Raw genomic sequence first — 20,268 nt, 5'->3', positions numbered from 1 at the left:
AGAGTTTTTAAAGATATTTGGTGGGTAGGGGCTTGGGAAGTGGGGAGTGCTGATTAGTCAGGTTGGAGATGGAATCATAGGGGGTCGAAATGAGGTTTTCTTGCTGTCTTCTATTCATGGGTATGACAGCACAACTGGTTGGGCCAGATTACCAGCCTGGGCAGGGTCTGCAACACATACCAAGCCCTGATCTTAGGTTTTACAGGAGTGATGTGATGTTATCTGCAGGAGCAGTTTGGGGAGGTTCAGACTTGCAGAGCCAGAGACTGCATGACCTCTAAACTGTACATTCTAATCTTGCAGCTAATATGTTAGTCCTGCAAAGGCAGACTGATCCCCAGGCAAGAAGGGATTCTTTTCAGGAAAGGGCTGTTATCAGTCTGCTTTCAGAGTCAAACCATGAACTAAATTCCTTCCCAAAGTTAGTTGAGCTTACACCAAGGAAGGAACAAGGACAGCTTAAGGGTTAGAAGCAAGATAGTCAGTTAGGTCTGATTTCTTTCACTGTCATACTTTCCTTAGTTACAGTTTTGCAAAGGTGGTTTCAGTACTTCCATAGATATGCCTGATAGATTTTTAGATGTATTTATGTATTGTGTACAGAATGTTAAACTACTAAAAATATATAAAAGCTCTAATTAAGTTAGATACTAAGACTTGTCAAATGCTTTTTCAACTTTATGTAACTTAAGCAAAATCTTTAATAAGCTAGCTTTAAAATTATTGGCAAAATAATATTAGAAATGTCTTAAAAATTGGCAGCATACATTTTTGTTTACCTTTAGTTATCAACAAATTTCATACATATTCCTGCCAAATACTATAAGGTGTCAAAATTTAGCATTGGGGTTTCAAAAGTATAAACCCAGTCCAAAACAGAATGATCTTTACTTGTGTAATTTTTAATAAGTAAGACATTGATAAGAGTTTAATAAAAACAGCTGCATGTTGAATTTAGTAAGATTACCAGCACTTCTAATCCTGTGGCGTTTGGCAGTCTAGTCCACAGACAATAAGAAAAGGACTGTGACTGCCTTTGTTTCAAAGCTAAACTATAAACCAGTTTCCTCCCAGTGTCAGTTCGGCCTATGTGGAGGAATGAACAAGGACGGTTTGGAGGTTATGAGCAAGATGGAGCCAATTAGGCCAAATCTTTTTTCACTGTCCCAGTTATAATTTTGCAATGGCAGTTTTATAACTTTAAATCATGGCTATCACAGATTTCATAAATAATCTAGGTAAACAATTAAAATAGGTAAATGTAATGGGATAAATACTTGTAGACAAACTGGTCATAATTTAGAATATAAAGTTAAGTTAAATAATAGATATTTTGTTATTTGGGTATTTTCCAATAAACATATATTGTAGGAAAACATTCTTGCCAAAAAAGTCTTTTTTTCTAAAAGAAAAAACAAAAAGATGAACAAGTTTTGTCTAATTCAAAGCTTATTTAAAGTCATATATAAAACAAGGTAAAAGGAACCAGGAAATAAAAAAATGTAAAGAAAATTGTAAAGAGGTAGTTTTTGAGGTAAAAAGATCTTAAAGAGAAATACTATTATATAAGAAAGAATCCTGTATAGTAAGTTTAGTCCTAAAATAAAATAACTGGTTGTTTAAAAAGAAGGGATGTTCAGAACAAATCAGAAAGTCTGACCATGTCATGAACAGTGTAAGTCACAATAAGGATTTACATATTTAAGAAATCCAAAAACTTTTATATAATAAAGTTGTCATATTAAGTTTTGGTTTACTTAGGAAAAAAACTGAGATTTTTTAAAATCGAGGTTATTACATCCATGTATCTTCCTGTATATGCTTTCAAAATCCTTGCAACATTGACTTACAGGGCTTTTTAACTCCTATGTCTAAAAACGAAAACCAAGTCCTGCTAAACCTTAAACACCCACAGCAATTAAAGCCTCATCTTCAGGCCTGATAGAAGATGCCAATTTAAATAAACTGCTGCATTCCTGAGACACAGGGCAAGAAATGAAAGCTATTCAACTCCTCAAGACCCAGGGACTATTGTAAAACAGGTGGGAACATAAGATTGTAAGGGCCGATTTTGAAAGATAAAGTTGGTTCAGTTTCTCTATACATTAATTATTAATATCAAAGGCACACTGATGCAAAACCAGTAAATGGACGCCTGTGTCAGATTAACAAGATTTTCTTGAAGCATTTACCAGCTCCTTAGTACAGGTTATAAAAGGCTTATGGAAGTTATATTTTATAATCAAGATTACATTTTATAGACTGTTTAGAAAATTTTTAAAAACAAATGTAATTGGCTTCATGCTGTTTTTATTAGGGCTTCTTGTTTAGAAAATTAAGTCTCCTGTCTCAAAGGATGAAGGTTTTCACTTAAAAAAAATCCTCGAATTATCACTTTGGTTAAATAAATGACTTTACAATGACCTGTAGTCCTATTTTTTAATATCAAGTGTTTTAAACATTTTATATTTGACAAACTTTCCAAAATCAAATTTATATATTATGTCTTTTTCTATCCTAAATAGAACATTAGTTTCTCTAAAGTCTAAAAATGACATAATTTGGCTTATTTGGTATAAAATTTATACAGGAAGTATTGTCAAATATGAAATGGTGTTTGGCTTTCTTTCATATCCATTTGTATAAATATGTTATTGGTATGTGTTCCAAAATGATGGGAAACTCCTGTAATTCTGATATAACTTAGTGTACATTATTCATAATAATCATAATTGTTATGTTAAAATTATCGTGTGCCATGGAGGTAACAAATTCACTTGTCAATTGTATCTTTTAACTACAGCTGCCTTTACTTTTTTTGCATCCACAGACAGTTGTCTTGTTTTGTCTTGTTTCAAACCCTCTTTATAAGGTGGGTTTATAATCAGCTGTGGGACTCTAACAGGTGCACTTAAATTCAGGTTTTCTGATAATTTTGGAAATTGTTACATTGGAATAAAGCAAAAAATTTTGGAACTCTCATGGAGAGCTGAAATGTTCATGACTATCAAACAGAACAGGAGCTAATTGAAATAACTGAACCAATAGAAAACTGAAGTAATCTTTTTGCCTTTTTGCTTAAAACATTGCTGATACTTTGTTTAGTTTTTCAGAGTTAAGAAAACTTTAAGTTAGTTGCAGCTGTTAACAATAAAGTATATTCCTGTGAACAAAATTTGGAGCATATTTGTTTTTCTCTACCTAATTTCTCCAGAATTTGGAAACGGGGGGTATTCTTAATTTATGGCAATATAGTTATTTGCGTAAGTGCAATAAAAATCTGTTTTATTTCGCAATAGGACACAGTTGGAGAATTTGGTTATTTTATCAAGGGTTTGACTGAAATGGTGTGCTTTCCTTTAAGGAATCAAACCTGACTTACAGAAGCCAATAAAGCCCTTGGAAAAACTGGCCTCATATTTTGTGTACACAGTCCTTGTACAGGGTTTCTGACCTGTGGTAAATAAAGAATGTCACTTTCTGACAGGTGCAGAAGCCCCAGGTTTATCTTGGAACCTCAAGAGGAGAGGAAATTCACTGAAATCATAGGTATTTGATGGCAGAAATCCATGGCTGGGCTTGGCTTTAAAAAAGTCTTGTCTAAGATTCCTTCCATGGAACAAAGTTCCATCAAAGCCAATTTAAAAGCCTGTGTAAAAAATAATTATTGTTGCACTGTATGCAAATAATTAGGCCAAGAGTAATAAAGCAAATCAGTTCTAACATGATTTATCTTTAGTAAAAATGGAAAACTGGAGAGAGAAAAAATTATGTTTCAAAACTACAGTAGACCTGTTTTCAGGTTCTAGTCTTGCCTAATGTTTTTTCAATTTTTATTATTTTCTACAGTTGGCACCAAATTCTAATTTTTCTTGGCCACAAGTCTTTAATGTTTTCAATTTTTTTTTCAATTATTCCTAACATGGAGTCACTGAAAACTAAGCTGTGCTTTCTTAAAACCTTGTGAACTGAAGCCAGACAACTTAAGCTTCAGAAGAAAATAACAACAACCTGCTTACATACATAAGCCACTTTCATACCTGCCTACTGAGGTGTGGACTGCAGAGTAATGTGGCTTACATTGATTTTTCCAGGATTGTTCTTTTGTTGTTGTTGTTGTTTCCCTTCCTCCCCCCTATTTTAACTTCACAGGATGTGAGTCTTCACAACCTGCTAAAAATGCGGTTTTGGGACCTACCTATCTAGGAATAAACCCTCCTAGCCATGAGAGATCAGATGAAACCCGAGACCAGAGACTCATTTTCTTGTAAAATGCTTTTTCCAAACAGTTTTTTTAAAAAGAAAAGGGGGGAAATGTGAAAGGAAAATATCTTGGGCCCCTAAAATCACTAAGGAAAACTCAGGCTGGAAACTGCTTAGGGCCAACCTGCCTCCCATTCTATTCAAAGTCACCCCTCTGCTCCCTGATTGGAGATGAATCAGAAACTCGGAAGAATGTAACCATTTGTGTATCAGTGATCTGTGACCTGGAAGCTCCCTCCCTGCTTCCAGTCCTCCTGCATTTGCTTCAAGTTGTCACACCTTTGTAGACCAAAGCAATGTACTTCTTACATATATTGATTGATGTCTCATGTCTCCCTAAAATGTATAAAACCAAGCTGTGCCCTGACCACCTTGGGCACATGTCATCATGACCCTGAGGCTGTGTCACGAGTGTGTTCTCAACCTTGGCAAAATAAACTTTCTAAATTAACTGAGACCTTCGTTAGAGTTTGCTGCTGGACACCCCCATGGTGTTCGTTGGCCTATGTTTCTCTGTTAATGCCTATCATGAATTGCTTGGGTAACTAAAGCTTTGGGAAGTAATTTAAAGTGGAAGAGTGTGATTGCACTCCACCGACTTTGTATGTGTAGGAACTGTTTTGGGAATGCGGGGCACTTCATTGTCCCACGGGATTTTTAGTAGTGTGTTGTGATCCTATTTGGAAAACAAAAATACCACATGGTCTATGTTTTTATTTAAAGGGTGCAACGGTCCTTTTTACATGAATCAATGAAACTGCAGCACCTTAAAATTGTATTACAAAGCTATAGTAATAAAAACAGTATGATACTGGCATAAAAACAAAAACCATAAACCAATGGAATGGAACAGAGACCTTTGAAATAAATCCAAACATATACTGTCAACTAATTTTTGACAAGGGCAAACAAGACAGCACAGTGGAAAGAAAAGGTCTCTTTAATAACAGTGCTGGGAAAACTGGATTTTCACATGCAAAATAATAAAAATAGACCCTGATCATACACCATACACAAAATCATCTCAAAACAGATACAAGACCCAAGACCCAAATAAGACCTGAAACCATAAAACTCCTAGAAGAGAACATAGGGGGAAAGCCTCTTGACATTGGCTTTAGTGATTATTTTTTGAATATCACACCACAAGCCAGGCTACAAATGGAAACATAAACAAGGAGGACTGCATCAAACTAAAAAGCTTCTGCACAGCAAAGGAAACAACCAATAAAATGAAAAGAGAACCTACAGGCTGGAAGAAATATTTGCAGATCACATATCTGATAAAGTGTTAATGTCCAAAAATCAGTAAAGAACTCTTTTAATAACAAAAAAACAACCCAGTTGAAAAATGGGCCAAATAGAAAATGACCAATAGCAAATGGGGAGACGTACATTAAAAAAATACAAAGTAGCAGACATATAGGATGATCAAGTTAGAGATCTGATGTACATCATGAGGGCTATAGTTAATAAAACGTATTGTCTTTGGGATTTTTGTTAAGTAGATTTTAGCTGTTCCTGTCACACACAAAAAATGTAACTGTGAGACGGTAGATATGTTAATTTGCTTCACTATAGTAACCAGTTTACTGTCTATATGTATCCTTAAGGTCATGTGGTCAACCTCAAATATATAAAATAAAATTTAAAGAAGAAAAGTTTGTCTTCAATCCAGAAAGAACCACTATTACCATTTTTTCATATTCCATTCCAAAAATATTCCATGAATATGCACTTGTTCAATCAAATTTAATGTTAGACTTTATACTTGAACATTCAAAGCACTTAAGAAATTATAGAAAAGTGTCTGTGTGACTCCCTGTCTGCAGAGCACAGGCTGCATCTCCACTAACACACACACCACCAGTACTTTATACAGAGTCCTTGTTCACCTTTAGTCTGATGCTGTGGGTGAGCCTGAGTTGTCCTGTGGTCTGCATTCCTGACCAGGTGTCTTTCTCACCCACTGGTTTCAACAAAGATGTTACTGGGTTATAGAAGGCTGGGATGGAAACAGGATACCAAGTTCACATGAAGACAGTATCTGAAAAGAGAGGTAATTTACTTTAACATTTTCAAAAGAAGATTCCTATCCATATTGCGAAGAAACAAAGAACAAAACCTTCACTCCAAACTTCTCTACCTGGTTGCAAAGTATTTGAAGGGAAAGCTCACTAAGGAAGCCAGTCTCGTAGATCCCAGAACTGTTACTGGGTGTGGCCAGGGGGCTGCAGACACAAGGCGAATGGGCACACCACATAAGACTGGGAGATCTAAGGCTGGAGCTGCTCAACTCTCTAGAGACCTGACTCCAGCCTCTCTCCACACTGGCTAGAAGTCAAGCATGAATGGTAACACTCTGTCCTGAACACTACTCAAGACACTCACTGCTCATCAGCAGCTTATACTCAAAGCTGGCCTGGAAGGCTCCTTCTGGAGCCCGGAGCGCTTTCTTGATCTGCTGCCTTATCTCGCTGACAGTTTGAATCACAGCACCTTCAAATTTGGCCACTTCCAAGGTAGAATTAAACATTCCCTACGGGTATAGCAAGATAAAAACACACAAAAAAAATCATATATGCTTTACTTCTTACCTCAAACATCCTTGGTTAAAGAACAAAAAGAACTCACTGAAAGGTGATAAAATAATCAAAATGTATTTGCCCCTGAAAGTGGAATTACTACCACAAAAAGAATATAACTCTTTCATTTTTCCCAAAATAATCGTGGGTTCATGGGCATGCTCATCACTGCTGTCTGTGTGGAAGAGAAGATTGAAGAGGGATTTACTGGACTGCACTGGCCTAGGCAGCCTTTGCTGGCATCTCTCAGCCTAGACTGCAGCCCAGATCTTTTATTCAGGTGCATGCACTTAGAACACGAAAACAGCAAGATAAAGGCTGGTGGTATTATTACATTATATTGCAAGAACACTTAATGATCTTACTATGTATTTTAATAGAAACATCCCCACTAATGAAATTGTCAATAAATACTGCTCAAACCACCTTCCCCAAATACTGAAAAACAGTACATCCATTTTTCTACCCTTGCCAAGTTGTCTGCAAATGCTCTATTTTTCTACTGAATGGTTAGACAAACTTGTGATTTTTTCCCTTATCACAAATCAAAAAAGTAGGAAACAAAACCTAGTGGATAAAATGACATATATATATTTTTTTCTTGAGACGGAGTCTTGCTCTGTCGCCAGGCTGGAGTGCAGTGGTGCGATCTTGGCTCACTGCAACCTCCACCTCCCAGGTTCGAGAGATTCTCCTGCCTCAGCTTCCCAAGTAGCTGGGACTACAGGCGCACACCACCACGTCCAGCTAATTTTTTTGTATTTTAGACGGAGTTTCACCATGTTGGCCAGGATGGTCTTGATCTCCTGACCTCATGATCTGCCTGCCTCGGCCTCCCAAAGTACTGGGATTACAGACATGAGCCACAGTGCCCAGCCCCAAAATGACATATTTTCAATATGAGTTTCTGTAGCAGTCTCACATGGTAGTCATGAATAACAGCCTCAATTCCTAAATAGCTCTGTTTTACTACTGCTTTTTTGGGCATATTTAAGCAACACAACATAAGGGAGCAAACAAAACATGAAGTTTATAAAAGATTTCAAATACTTGTGTAAAAACATGAGGCCTATATCCTAGAAGTATTTCATTCCTTTTCTCAAACAATATGGGCATTTATAAATATGAGAAGATACAGATATACAAACCTTAAAAAATGAAGTGTTGAAAATTTTATATGGAAAACCAGTTAGCTTTAATTTCTTGACAATTTTTATGGATTTATCCAGATCAAGGACAATTCCTGTGGCAGCTATCCAAAAATCAGGCTAACAGGAACCCCAGAATTTGAAAATAGGAATAATATCGGTAAGAGAAAAACTTCAATTCTATGTGACATAATAAATTACCAAAGTGAATTTCACTTATAATTAGCTAAGAAAAACAAGAAAGACCATCTGAACTTGCAACCCAGTGGTTTGACAAAAGCAATCCAAAACTTTAAAGTTGGTAAGCCAAACTAACAAGAGTGACTTGAGGCCAGATGTGGTGGTTCATGCCTGTAATCCTGGCTCTTTGGGAGGCCAAGGCGGGCAGATCACCTGAGGTCAGGAGTTCGAGACAAGCCTAGCCAACATGGCAAAACCCCGTCTCTACTGAAAATACAAAAATTAGATTGGCATTGTAGTGCACACCTGTACAATCCCAGCTACTCAGGAGGCTGAGACAGGAGAACTGCTTGAACCCAGGAGGTGGAGGTTGCAGTGAGCCAAGATTGTGCCACTGCACTCCAGCCTGGATGACAGAGGGAGACCTTGTCTAAAAGAAAAAAAAAAAAAAACAGGGAGTGTTGAGTACTTTCCTGAGAGTGATTTCAGAGGAACATAATTTGACTATAATCTATTTGGAATGAAATGGAAAAGAAAAATAAAGTTGCAATGTTTAGGAAACTAGAATTTGAACCTCCAGGGCAGATTCCATCTGCTCATTATTCTGGTTTCTTCTTTGTTAAATGGGACCAATAAACCCTGCCCTGTCTGACTGGTCAAATGAAAATGTAGTGAACAGACTGCTACCCCAGCATGGCTGCAGGGAGTCGCATGTCTGGCTAGTCTCCGATGGCTCCTCACAACCTCATATAGTGGTTAGCACATGGTGAGCACTGCTTAAGTACTTGCTTAGATAAATATATCCAAAAGATGCACAAAAATAGGAAATGTCTTCAGTACCATTGTAATTCTTCCACTTCCCCTCCTCTACTCCCACACCCTACTGAAAAGGATGTAGGAAGATTAAAAGCAAAGGGAAATTTACTTTATATTACTAAAAATGAGTAATTTTCAACTTAAAGTCTCATGTATGTAATAACCCACATTCAGGATATATTTCTCAAGCCAATCTGTAAAAGAAATCATCCAAGATAGTTACCATTATGCCACTGATAGTCTATTGCCAATACACCAGTTCCCTGTGAAGTGATAGGGCCTTAAAGGAAAAGGAAAAAAAGAAATATAGCAAACCACAAATTTTAGATTCTAGTTTTACATAATGGATAGGGACATTTACATTTGGATATAGATTTACTCCAAACCACCTCCCTGCTCCCAGAAAAGAGAAAAATCTTAGGAATGGAATTTTATGAAAGGAAGAGCACAAAGCTATAATGATGCAGCCTGTAAGGCTTAGTATCAGCAATAAGCAAGTTATTGTAATCATATTTTACCCCAAAAGGCTGCTCTGCAATGCATGTGCTGTGGGGTTTACTTTAGAAGCCTTTGTCTTCCATTGTGGTCTTTGATATAATAGAGCGGGATGGTCTGAAACCTCCTCCACCCTACAGAAAATATGATTGGATCTTGGGGCTTGAGGATTTTCTTATACCAGCGATGTGTCTTCAGATGCATCTGATGGGACAAGAGGGTAAGAGGATTGATGGAGGGGAAATCCACAGAGCCTCAGGCACCAAATACGCATCAAAGGGACCCACCTGCACATATCCAACATTGCCTTCACTGTTGCCCAAGCCATCCAGGATAATGGGGTAATGGGGGTCAAAGATATGCACAGATTCACAGAGAACATTTTCAATCTCAATGGGGACATACATCCCAGATGGAAAACCCTCATTCTGAACTCTAGCTTGATCATCTTGATCTTCAAATTCTGCACGATTCAGCTATACATGACAGGAAAAAACCCATATGCCGTTATCTGTAATCAACATAAGATTAATATGAACAAATGAGCAATTTCTAAGTAAAGGAACTATGGACAGAATTACGTAGGCTTTATCCTATTAAAAATACTACACATTTAGCCGGGCACGGTGGCTCATGCCTGTAATCCCAGCACTTTGGGAGGCTGAGGCAGGTGGATCACTTGAGGTCAGGAGTTCAAAACCAGCATGGCCAACATGGTGAAACCCCATCTCTACTAAAAATACAAAAATTAGCTGCGTGTGGTGGTGCGTGCCTGTGGTTCCAGCTACTCAGGAGGTAGAGGTGAGAGAATCACTTGAACCCAGGAGACGGAGGTTGCAGTGAGTCGAGATCGTGCCACTGCACTCCAGCCTGGGCAATAGAGCAAGACTCCATCTCAAACAACAGCAACAAAAAAACCCTACACATTTTACCTCTACAGAATATGTCCCAACCGTTTTCTTCTCTGCTGCTCCAAGGGACAGCAAATGTAGATTACTCTGTGGAGCCCTGTGTGCCCAAACACTGGAAATGTCCCCAGTCCACACCTTTTTTTCCTTCCTCTCCAAACAATTCTGTCACACTTTTCCCGTCCGTAAACCCCCAACACCTCCCTTACCTTCACTCAGCTGATGGCTGTTTCCTGATTCACTCCCAAACCGGAAGAACCTTCACAGTCAACCCTCTACCTGGGTTTCTTCCCTTATCCAGCCTCATCAGAGCTCTGACCTGGCCCATAGGGGAGCTATGTGTGGCTATTTAAATTAAAATTAATTACAATTACATAGTATTTAAAATGCAGTTCCTCAATCACACTGGCCACATTGGAAGTGGTCCATATCAACCTGCTGCCAGGGTTACAGTATTGGGAAGTACAGACGTGCATCTCCACGATCACAGAAAGTTCTGTGGGCAGCTCAGGCACAGATGATTTGTCAATGTCTGCTCAGGGCCACACATCACTTGCTCAGTAGACACCATCCACTCTTCCTGGACTTTATTCCAACAGCTTTTCCCTCTGTTACTTCTCTTATCTCAAAACCTTTTGATTCCACTTCTTCCACCAACAATTGCTCCATTTCTGTGCTGCTCTCTGCAGCAAAACCCCACAAAAGTTTTCTGCAGTCACAGCCTCCAGTTCCCCTGCTCCAGTTCTCCTACATCCATGAAAATCGGTGCTTGCCAAGATCGCTGAAGGCCTCCGCACCCCTCCTCCAGTGATCAACTCTGCCTTCACCATAGTTAACATGGCAGTGGGATCTGAACAACATGTCACCTCCATGTACAGCTGGCCTCCCACGTGCCTGCATGCTCACACTGCTTCTCCCTCCTGGGCACTGCTGAGGCCTCATGGCTGCAGTCACCCCCTCTCACCCACACCAGTCCTGCTCCTCCGGCTCACTCTGCAGTCACTCCCCGGCCACCTCACAGCTTGAAGTGGCATCTACATGCTGAGGGCTGTACATCTAAGTCCCTGGCCAGACACCTGACACTCCACTTGTCTGCATGACACCCAGCTGACCCAAACATCATCTTCCCAAAGCTGCATCCGCAGAGGGTTTCCTATCTAATAAAACAACCCATCCTTCCAGGAACTTCCAGTCGCCATCCTCATTTCCTCTTACACACTCCACATTCAGTCTACCAGGAAATCCTACTGACCCAGCTTGCAAATAAAGTCTGGCAGTCATCTCTACTGCCAGCCCTCTGGTTTGTGCCACCCAACTGATCTCTTGGCAGAGCGATCTGATGAACTGAACATCTTTCCTCTTCTCAAAACCCTCCAAGGACTCCCATTTCAGAGTGTAAAATTCAGTCTTTTCCAATGGCCCACAAGGCTCTAGGTAACTTTAAATTGTAAATGCTGTGAGCCAGGTGTGGTAGCATGCACCTGTAGTCTCAACTACTCAGGAGCCTGAGGCAGGAGGATGGTTTCAACACAGGAGATCGAGGCTGCTGTGAGCATGATCGTACTACTGCACTCCAGCCTGGGTGACAGCAGGTTCCTGTTTCCAAACAACAAGAAAACAAAACAAAACAAAACAAAATGAATAGAATAGTGACAATAAAAATGGAGAAAAAGTAGGCTGACTCAGGAAATGCTTAGAAAGTACAGCCATACTTCAAAGATATTGTGGATTTGATTCGAGACCACCACAATAAAGCAAATATTGCCATAAAGCAAGTCACACAAATTGTTTTGTTTCCTTGTGAATATGAAGTTATATTAGCTGGGTGTGATGGCTCATGCCTATAATCCCAGTACTTTAGGAGAGGAAGGCGGGAGGTCACTTGAGCCCAGGAATTGTGAGGTCAACCTGGGCATATAGGGAGATCCTCTATCTATTTTAAAAAAGAAGGTGTGTTTACACTACACTGTAGTCTAAAGTGTGAAATGGCGTTATGTCCTTAATTTTAAAACTCTTGATGCTGGCTGGGTTCGGTGGCTCATGCCTGTAATCCCAGCACTTTGGGAGGCCAAGACTGGTTGATTACTTGAATTCAGGAGTTCGAGACCAGCGTGGACAACATGACAAAACACGTCTTTAAAAATAAAAGAAAGAAAAGAAAAAAGAAAAACAGAAAAACAGAAAGAAAAAGAAGAAAAACTACTTGATGCCCTTACTTGAAGCTCAGTTATTTAAAACAAAGAAAAAAATATAAAAATACTTTATTGCTAAAAATGCTAATGATCATCTGAGCCTTCAGGGAGTCTTAGTCTTTTTGCTGGTGAAGGGTCTTGCCTTGATGTTGTTGGCTGCTGCCTGATAAGGGCGATGGTTGCTGAATATTGAAGTGGTTGTAACAATTTCTTAAAAGAAAACAATGAAATTTGCCACATTAACTGACTCTTCCTTCCACCAAAGATTTCAGTGTAGCATGTGATATTGTTTGATAGCATTTTACCCATAGTAGAACTTCTTTCAAAATTGGAGTCAGTCCTCTCACACCCTGCCACTGTTTTACTATGTTTGTCAATATTCTAAATCCTTTGTTGTTGGCTGAACAATATTCACAGCATTTTCACCGAGTAAATTTCATCTCACAAAACCACTTTCCAGGCTCTTTCTGGACCGTAGAGTTCTTTCCAGGCTACCTTGTGGCAGTTTGAGAGTCTGGCATCATTTTCTGCTGGGACCCAAGGATCGAGGAGGTGCTTGTGACTAGACTGCCAATGGACCCATCACAAAGTTTAACCCAACCTTGATCCCCGAGTCTTCACAAATGCTCACTGAAGAAAATTCCTAGAACAATTCAGGGTCCTTTCATAACCTCTACTCTGAGGTGTTAATAAAAAACCTTAGTAACTTAAAAAAATGAGCTGTACAAAAATACTGAACAATAATGATACATATGTATGTAAGAAAAATATATACTTTGACATAAGTAAGAAACGGTGAGTTGATAATTGGATAGAATGGTGGACAGAGTGATGGATATGTAATAAAGCAAATATAACAAAATGATAATTGTACAATCTAAGTGGTTGGACTATATGCACTTCCCACAACCTTTTTATATGTTTAAACAGTTTTATAATAACATATTAGGGAAATTGTTTGTCTCAAGGAAATAGAGATTGTGATATATTCTAGTACAATGAAGTGTAATCATGTAAAATAAAAGATTTTACTTCTGGCAATTAAAGTTAATTATATTAGAACACTGTCTAGGAATGGTTGGAAAATAATATTTTATTTTCTAATTAATACATTTCTGTCATCTGTCAATCAGAATTACACTGACTTTAAAAAGCAATAATATTACTATATTCATGATGAAATATAGCCTAAGAACAAAATAATGCACAAAAATAATCTCAGATTGCTTATTATTTTTCAGAAGGCTGTATTTTTAGTCTTAGGCTATTGGTTTGTCTTATATTGCACGATTTTAAAAAAATGATTAGTTCCCAGCACTTTGGGTGGCTGAGGCGGGCAGATCACAAGGTGAAGAGATTGAGACCATCCTGGCCAACATGGTGAAACCCCCTCTCTACTAAAAATACAAAAATTAGCTGGGCATGGTGGCCCGTGCCTGTAGTCCCAGCTACTCAGGGGGCTGAGGCAGGAGAATCGCTTGAACTCCAGAGGCGGAGGTTGCAGTGAGCCGAGGTGGTGCCACTGCACTCCAGCCTGGTGACACAGTGAGACTCCGTCTCAAAATAAAAAAAAAGTAGTTGTGGGGCTGGGTGCCGTGGCTCATGCCTGTAATCCCAGCACTTTGGGAGGCCACAGTGGGTGGATCACGAGATCAGGAGTTCAAGACCAGCCTAGCCAAGATGATGAAACCCCCATCTTTACTAAAAATACAAAAAAATTGGCTGGGCACAGTGGCTCATGCCTATAATCCCAGCACTTTGGGAGACTGAGGAGGGTGGATCACGAAGTCAGGAGATCAAGACCTACCTGGCTAATACGGTGAAAGCCCATCTCTACTAAAAATACAAAAAATTAGCCAGGCATGGTGGCATGTGCCTATAGTCCCAGCTACGCGGTAGGCTGAGGCAGGAGAATCACTTGAATTCAGGAAGCGGAGGTTGCAGTGAGCCGAGATCATGCCACTGCACTCCAGCCTGGGCAACAGAGCGAGACTGCTTCTCAAAAAAAAAAAAAAAAAAAAAAAAGGCCAGGTGTGGTGGCTCATGCCTGTAATCCCAGAACTTTGGAGGACCGAGGTGGGTGGATCATGAGGTTGGTAGTTCAAGACCAGCCTGGCCAACATGGTGAAACCCTGTCTCTACTAAAAATACAAAAATTAGCCAGGTGTTGTGGAGTTTGCCTGTAATTCCAGCTACTCTGGAGGCTGAGGTAGGGAATTGCTTGAACTCGGGAGGTGGAGGTTGCAGTGAGCCTAGATCACACCGCTGCACTCCAGCCAGGGTGACAGAGCTAGACTCCATCTCATTATGGGTGTGACATTGAAAACTGGTACTTTTCTAATGAAATAGAAGAAGATACAGATGTAATATCTCTGAGCATAATTAAAGTCCTCTAATCAAGACTGTTAACTGAAAGGTTTCTTTAAAAATTATAAATTTTTATTAAAAAATACACATCTTTTAAACTTATCCACTGAAAAGTCCTGGAAGCATTAAACAAAACAGAAGCAGAAAGCACCTTGGTGCCATAAGTTTGGATTCTCCATATCATCATTCACTAAAGGGAACCAAAGCTTCTTGGAGAAATGGCTGCTTTCTGGCTGCAGGCAGGCAATGTGCAAAATCAATCTAGAGCATCTCGTCATACTGGAATGCAAGGGCACTTTTATACACCCCAGGGTCATGTCCATAGGATCCAAGAAGCAACTTGAAGGAGGACCCACTATCCAAACATGAACTAATATAAGCATCAATAATATTGATGACCACAAGCCAGGCACGGTGGTTCACACCTGTAAGCCCAACACTTTGGGAAGCCAAGGCAGGTGGATTGCTTTAGCCCAGGTGTTCAAGACAAGCCTGGGCAACATGGTAAAATCCTCTGTCTACCAAAAATAGAAAACAAAAAAATTAGCCAGGCGTAGTAGCTTGTGTCTGTAGTCCCAGCTACTTGAGAGGCTGAGGTGTCAGGGTCACCTAAGCCCAGGAGTCTGAGGATGCAGTTAGCTGTGACTATGCCACTGCACTCCAGCCTGGGCCATAAAGCAAGATCTGTCTCAAAAACAAACAAAAATAATGATGATGATGATGATGGTGACTGCAATGAGCAGGTGCACACCTGATATGTTTAAATCGTTGAGCTTATAATGATATTAAAGCATGCAGTCAATAGAATAAATACATTATCCAGATATTGGAATTAGCATAAAAAGACTACAGTATTCCCCCTTTATCTGTGGGGCATACTTTGGAAGGCCTCCAGTGGATGTCTTAAACCATGGATAATACCGAACCCTGCATTAGCACTTACCACACACTGTGGCTGTAACTTTTGAAGTTTGAGGTACAAAAGTGAAACTAGCAAGAATTTGGTTTTCCTTTTCCACAATTGTACAAATAAAAGATTAGTTCTTACCCTAGATGTTAGCAATCTTAGCATATCTTTTTCCTCATTAAGTGGAAAAGTTTCTGCTTTTCAGTCACTGAAAGCACTTTCACGTTTCTCTTTTGCATATCTGAATTGCCAGCATCATTACTATTGCATATTGGGACCATTACTAGGTAAAATAAGGGTTACTTGAACACAAACCCTGCGATACTGAGATAGGTCCATCTGATAACTTAGACGGCTGCAAGTGTCTAATGAGCAAGAAGCAGGAAGCAGGAATTGTGCATCTGCCGAGCAAAGGGATGTGTCGCATCCTGAACCGGATACAGCAGAAAGGCGGGAGGTTGCATCACATTCCTCAGAACAACGCATGACTTAAAATGTATAAACTGTTTACTTCTGGAGTTTTATATTTAATATTTTTTGGTTGTGGGTGACTGAAAGTGAGGAAAGTAAAGCCACAATAAGGGGATACTACTATATTATAAACATGCTCAGGGACTGAAATAAAAATAAAATTGAGTAAACAGATGTGAAGTCTCAGCAGAGATAAAAACTTTAAAAAAATAAAAATTCTATCACTTAAAAATACAACATCTTACAGAAAAATTTCATCAGACTGAGAAGAGGCAGGAGAATAATTCCCAAAATTAATTTTTAAAAAGTCAATCCATTTTTAATTTCTTCAAGTACTTTCTAGGATTTTAGGAAACCATATTACTACTTAGAAAACTGGCAAATAAAAGAGTAACTGATAAATAGAAAATGGTAAATAAAGGGAAAGAATCACATATTTATTCTACCTTTTCACTATAATCAGTACCTCATGGTAACCAAAGAGACAGTGAAGAAAAACTATCTACAAAAATTTTCTACTTAATATATGAAAGAAGAATAATACAATTAAAACAGCTCCATTTATTGACCTCTAATTTAATCAATTTTGAAGGTTATCATCCCTTATGCTCTTGGTTTGGTTCAGCCAGGAAAACCGCCAATTAAGTATTATAGAAATAAACAGTTTAATATAAGAATTAGTGCTTACATTTATGTGCATGTAAGCAAAAAAAATGAAGGTTTGGCAGGTTGCCTACAGAAAGTCAGAAACACAATCACAAATGGCATCAGCCGAAAACACTGATATAGGAGCGAAAGCTCATCAAAGAGTCCAGGAAACTTCTGTATTCCCCAGGATTATGAAGTACACACTTGTGTGATGTCTATGTTGGGGCTATATCTGGATACTAGAATTGCTGAGAAGAACCTTGTTAAAAAAAATCTCTGGGCTGGGCGCAGTGGCTCAGGCCTGTAATCGCAGCACTTTGGGAGGCCAACGCGGGCAGATCATGAGGTCAGGAGATCGAGACCATCCTGGCTAACATGGTGAAACCCTGTCTCCACTAAAAAAAAAAAAAAAAAAAAAAAATTAGCCGAGCATGGTGGCATGTGCCTGTAGTCCCAGCTACTTGGGAGGCTGAGGCAGAAGAATTGCTTGAACCCGGGATATGGAAGTTGCAGTGAGCTGAGATAGCACCACTGCACTCCAGCCCGGGCAACAGAGGATGACTGTGTCTAAAAAAAAAAAAAAGTCATTAGAATGATGGGGCCTGGAAAAACCAATCTTCGGTCACGAATACACATTCAAAAGTAGATTAGAACATTTATAAGTTTAAATTTGAAATTTTGAAAATATTTTCTTTTAATCTGTATGAATCTGAATATTTGCCTTTCCTTAATAATTTTGAAATTAGTACTCATCAAAGGGGCTGGCAATCATGGCAAGTGGCTATTAATGACTGATTTAAAAAATAATACTAATTGCATTCATTAATTCCTTTATACATTTTTAAAAGTCCTCCAACATTTTTTCTTATTCTCGTTTGCTCATAATCTTCAATATCCATATTCTCTGATCTGTATTTTGATCTTTTAAAATACCTGTTGAGTATCCCTTATCCAAAATGCATGGAACCAGAAGTATTTTGGATTTGGGATTTTTTTCAGATATTGGAATATTTGCATTATACTTACCGGTTGAGCATACCTATTCTCCTTTGCAACAGAGTGCTAACATTCTCTTCTGTCTTTTTTTGTTTTGTATGGTAGTCTATTTCCATCTTCTTCTGGAAGTTAACATCTATGCCAGCAACAGTTCTCTAAATTTGTCCCATTTTTCATGTTTCCTTGTTCAAAGATCTCTTGAGATTTTTGGTTTCTGTGCCCCACTTAATTTTTCCTTAGAATCTTTAGCTAGTTGTCCAGTCCCAAGAAACCCATCAAACTTCACATGTCTTTACTGACAAATGGACATTGCATTTCTCATTGATTTCACTGATCTCTGGGGAGGCATGCTCCATGAAGGCAGCACTTTTATTTCCAGTGAAAAAGGCACAGTTAGGCAATATGGGAAAGGCATTTCTGAATTTCAGGACCAGTCCTAAAATTGAGTTTTGGTCAGTTCTCTCTAGAAAATATTCTATTTTATTTACAAAGCAAAATTATTTTATTCCTTACAATAATATCAGAGACAGTTTTGCTACTATTTACATTCCGTCTTTTGCTCTAAGTCAAATAATCAACTGTGGGAGGAGGAGATCTTTGAAATAAATTTATTCTTTACCCTATGGACAGACACAAATTCTTTGGAGGCCTTTAGTTATATCTCCCTAAGAACTATGAGGGAAGATAATAGGAAACTGACTTCAAAAAATTTTGTTCTATTTTTTTTGAAAACTCGACTCATTTATGCTCTCCAGTGTCTTATCTCCATACTGCTCTGTGTTTTACTTCTGAATCAATCTTCCCTCCCTCCCAAATATTTTCAGTGTGACTTCTGGAAACCTCATTAGAGGACATCGACTCCATTTCTTTGCTTTAATTAAAATTCACCTATCTCTATGGGACATTGCTTCCCTTGACATGTGCTCCACTGAAGGCTAGTCATTTTCCCAAAGGCTAAGGTGTCATAGAATTTATTTAATAGAAGTGGGTTGGCATAATTTTAGCTCCATATTTCCTATTCCCAACCACTATTCCTCTATTTTAATACAAAAGCCCCTTCTTTACTGTCTACCCATCTAACTATAATGTCTTCTAACTATAGTGTCTTCTAACAACTGCCACACTTATTCCAGAACTTCCTCTCCACCCAAGCAACATCATTTTCTCATTTGGCCTCCCTTTCACACTCATGTGGTTGGCTCATCCAACACCTTAACCCCATAGGTTCTTTGTTTCCTCAGCTCTGAGACTTTTTCTTGAATTCAGCCTTCCACTGCCTATGTCTTAGACATTTTTTAATGGCCTCAACTGTTCCATGTAAAGAACCATAAGCTTAAATATCCATATTCTCTTACCCTTATTTTGATCTTTTAAAATACTTGTTGAGTATCCCTTATCGAAAATGCGTGGGACCAGAAGTATTTTGGATTTTGGATATTTTTCAGATTTTGGAATATTTGCTTTATACTTACCAGTTGAGTATCCTTAACTTGAAAATCTGAAATCTGAAATGCTCCAATGAACATTTCCTTTGAGCATCATGTAAGTGCTTAAACACTTTCAGATTTTAAAGCATTTCAGATTTCAGATTTTCAGATTAGGGATATTCATTGTTTGGCTGCCTTGGCTTGGGGCCACAATTTTATCTCCTGCTAGGGCAGGCTCTTCAGATCCACTTCTTCCAGCTGCGTCAGTATAGGGAAGTAGTTGGCAGGCTTACTGTGAAGCTCCTCCCAGACTTTAGCCAACTTCAATCTCAAGCCACAGGCAGAGAGTCTTCTTAGTGTAGTTATAGTCCTTTCCTGCCCTGTTTTATGTTGGTTAGCTCCAGCTTGAGTTCCTCTCTTGGAGCCTTTACTAAAAGTAGCAAGAAGCAAGCAAGCATCTTATATCAAACACTTGAAATGTTTTCCTCCATGTTCTTTGGAGTTAGAGGTTCAGATGCCATGTGCTCTACCTTCCATGACATCATAGACGGTGGTTTTAACAAACATTTGTCCATGGCCTAGCAAAACTCACCAGCTTTATCATTGTCACGTGCTGGGGAATTCTGAGTAAATGCCACGTATTTCAGATTCTCTTCTGTTCAGCTCCTCTTCCAGGTACAAAGTTTTGTGTTAGTTAAGATACAGGTTTGGTGGCTATGATAAAAGTTCAAAATAAGAGTGGCTTAGGGAAGAAAAGAGACTATTTCCCAGTCACATAATAGAACAAGTTATTAAGGTGGCATAGCTTTACAGGGAGGTCAGTGCTTGGGTATCTGCTATTTTTCTTTCATCCAATCACTACGGC

General features: G+C 38.8%; 1 pseudogene; it reads right to left on the bottom strand.

The window, feature by feature from the left end:
- Positions 1 to 5,501: 5,501 nt before the first annotated feature.
- Positions 5,502 to 20,007, bottom strand: LOC115835466 (annotated as a pseudogene).
- Between the last annotated feature and the right edge of the window lie 261 nt (positions 20,008 to 20,268).

Source organism: Nomascus leucogenys, chromosome 1a, assembly GCF_006542625.1.
Source record: "Nomascus leucogenys isolate Asia chromosome 1a, Asia_NLE_v1, whole genome shotgun sequence".
NCBI lineage: Eukaryota > Metazoa > Chordata > Mammalia > Primates > Hylobatidae > Nomascus > Nomascus leucogenys.
This window is presented reverse-complemented; position numbering and strand designations above follow the sequence as displayed.